Source organism: Notothenia coriiceps, unplaced genomic scaffold, assembly GCF_000735185.1.
Source record: "Notothenia coriiceps isolate Sejong01 unplaced genomic scaffold, NC01 NC01_scaffold00037244, whole genome shotgun sequence".
Lineage (NCBI taxonomy): Eukaryota > Metazoa > Chordata > Actinopteri > Perciformes > Nototheniidae > Notothenia > Notothenia coriiceps.
In genome coordinates, this window is record NW_011369945.1 from 20,506,308 (window position 1) to 20,509,480 (window position 3,173).

Sequence of the window (3,173 nt, forward strand, 5' to 3'; positions counted from 1 at the left end):
GTGTTGAATTGGTTGAAGGATACCCGTCCATCGGGCTATTTAGTAGGCATTGAAGATATTGCGAAAGGATAAACTAAACGGGTGCTGTAGGAAATAAGCTAGACTGTGGCCTTTTATTTTAGACGGTTTTAAAGGTCCCTTATTATACTGTTTTTCATCATATATTTTAGGTCTCAGATATATAAGCAAACATGTCTCTGATTGGCTGAAACACCCAAACAGATCGTCGTAGCATTACCATGAATCCCCTCTGTTTTCAGCCCTGTTTCCAAAGTGCTGATTTCTGTCTGTTACTTTAGATAACATAACGAGCCACCTCCCCACGCACCCCTGAGCAGGATTTGGTTACAGACTCATAGCGCGTGTTACACCGGAGACGTTTTCGTTTGGTTCCGTTAGTACCTCTTATTTTGCGATACACCAAAAAGAGTAACTTAGTTGAGAAAACTTTTACCCCATTTTTAGTTGCCTGCTAGAGAGTTGGGACTATCCTGGGAGAAACGTACAATTTCTGATGGCTGGCAAATTGTAAACACGCCCCCGCCTAAAACCCTGCAGGCTTTTCGAGCACCGCCCTTGTATTACTGCTAGGCAGTAGCTATTAGCATTAGCCCCCGCGCAAATGGAGAGAGACTAACTTATGGCAACACAAAAGAAAACATGGGAGTGGTGGAGATGAGGAGGTGTCGGCGTTCTGGCGATTTACTCTGAAGGCTTCGGTCCCCAACTCCGGGGACTTCCGGCCGGGGACATTTATCGGATGGTAACCTTGGTTGCTGATTGGCTAATGGTTACACAAGCCAAAACATCGTTATGACATCATAAAGTGGCCAAAATCTGATCAACTCATTTTCAGACAGGTTTTTATATAAATGGATCAGGACAGAAAGAGAGAGAATCTTTGTTCCTGAAACTTTCAGAATCACATGTTGATGTAGAAGAGACATGAAGAAGTGGATTTTATATAATAGGTGACCTTTAAAATACCCTAGGAATTAGCTGTCTGTGAATGAGCCTTTGAAAGTTGTTTATCTGATCTGGTCTGTTTTCTGGAAATCCCCCGAAGATCATATGAGTCGTTTAATACATGTGTCGTGACAGAACTGTAGCTTCTTGTGTTCTGTATTAAACAAACGGCTGATGTTATAAAGCGAAAGGAAGTGCATTGAGGAGTTGGGATGTGAAGATGGAGGAGAGGGAGGGTGGTCGACGCCAGACACACAGAGGCCTTTTGTGTTTGTGTATCAGCTGGAAATCACTAACAACACTACATCCCTCCGCCCCTCTGTGGGTGTGTGTCAATGACTGACATTTGCTATTGAATAGCTAACTGTAGAGCAGAATAAGATAAGCAAATCGTGCCCAGAGGCTGATTGTTTCTTTGGCGTGTGTTTGTCTGAATAACCGTGTTGCTACGGTTGTCATTAAGTGTTGCATATCTTCGTCATTACCCCAGAGTGTGATGACCTTTTGATTATTGTGGTTACACCTATAAGTTTGTCCTTAAATACTTAACACAACTTCTTTCTAAATTGATTACATTTTTAGGATAAAGGGTCGTCCAAACCGAGAACAACTTCTATAGAAATAACCAAAATATCTTGTTTTAAAGATCGTTCTAACTCGAGGTGATGTCCGAATTCACTCCACAACTTCAACGAAAGTGGTTCAATCCAACCGTTTCTTATACTTATTATTCATATGCTTATACTAATCTATTTCTCCGTGCAACAAAAACATAGAATAAAGACATCCTTATACTTGAAGTCCTGTAGTTGGTGATGCGCGTCTAGTCGTTGAGCAATATAACTTTTGATGTACCGCATGCATTTTAGACACAAAAGAAGGTACTTAAGGTCGAAAATGTGAGACCGAAATAGCTTTTCTGTAACATAATATGTGTTGACTTTGGGAAATAGGAAAGTAAAGCATCTTTACACTTAAAGGGTGTCAAGAATCCATTGGTTTGTGCACCTAGGGTTAGGGTTAGGGTTAGAAAACAGTAGCATTGAACTGGCATATTAAACAGTGGGTGCTTGTATGTGTTTTCCTATGTGCTCACTGATTTATTCTCAGACTACTTCATATTTTTTCACCCGTTAAGCTTGTGACTTTTTAAAATACTTCAAGTAACATTTCAGGATCACGCATTTTCACATCTATCAAAGCTTTGTGAACTAACAATGTATAATTCAGTGTTGAGTACCGGGTCACTTCGGTACAATCCATTGACTGGTTCTCCGAATAATTTAACACCATTTTAGCTCTGATTTGGAAAACACAAAGGTCTTTCATGACAAACAAGAGACAGACGGTATGAACTTTCTCTTCTAATCATCTGCTCTTTTTGACGATTGTGATACTGTGTCTTCCTTCATTACGAGTCAAATATCAATTTACCCCTGAGCATGGTGCACTGCTTTCTTGAAAGCGTGCAGTGTGTGTCTACCCACAGAAGTCTAGTGATGTCAAAACAGCTGGTTCAAATCAGCAATGAAAAGCCAAATATTTGTTATGACATCATTGCTTCGACACGGAGCAGATTTAGAGATATGGCAACCACAATGTAATCTGTGTGAGACTAAGAGAGGGGCGTTGGAGGAAAGTGACCTTTTGATTAGAATTAATAACTTACTGAAGAAGGAATAATACAATTGTGAGTTTCAAATCTGAACACTTTCAATAATTCTTACCCATTGGCCCATGTTGAAGTCCTTGTAATATATGGTCAAATGTTCATGAACAGCTTTTAAAAACAATTTGAAGTCTGTTTTTTCCTAGGCCAACAACGAACTTGAACTCACTTTTATGTCTTAGCACATTCAGCTGGTTAAAGAGATATCTTTTTAGCAACTTCCACACAAAATAATGACAATTTCCGTGCTATGAAGGCAGAACAAGTCTACTAACTAAATCCTTAACCTGTAAAAAAGAATTTTTGGACGGACACTATAATTTACATTTTTTTACTATGTTCAATCTGAATTTTCTTTAAAATAAAAAACATCTATATTGATTCTGAAAGTTCTACATCCAACTCACAGGTTTATCATTGCTTTGAGAAAAAAGATTATTCATTTTCCCCTTTTAGAAGGGAAGATATGGTCATTTGTTCTGGAAATGTCATTTTCGAGCCTGAGACCTGAAAAACAGGCTTGGGGCTAAACCGGTTA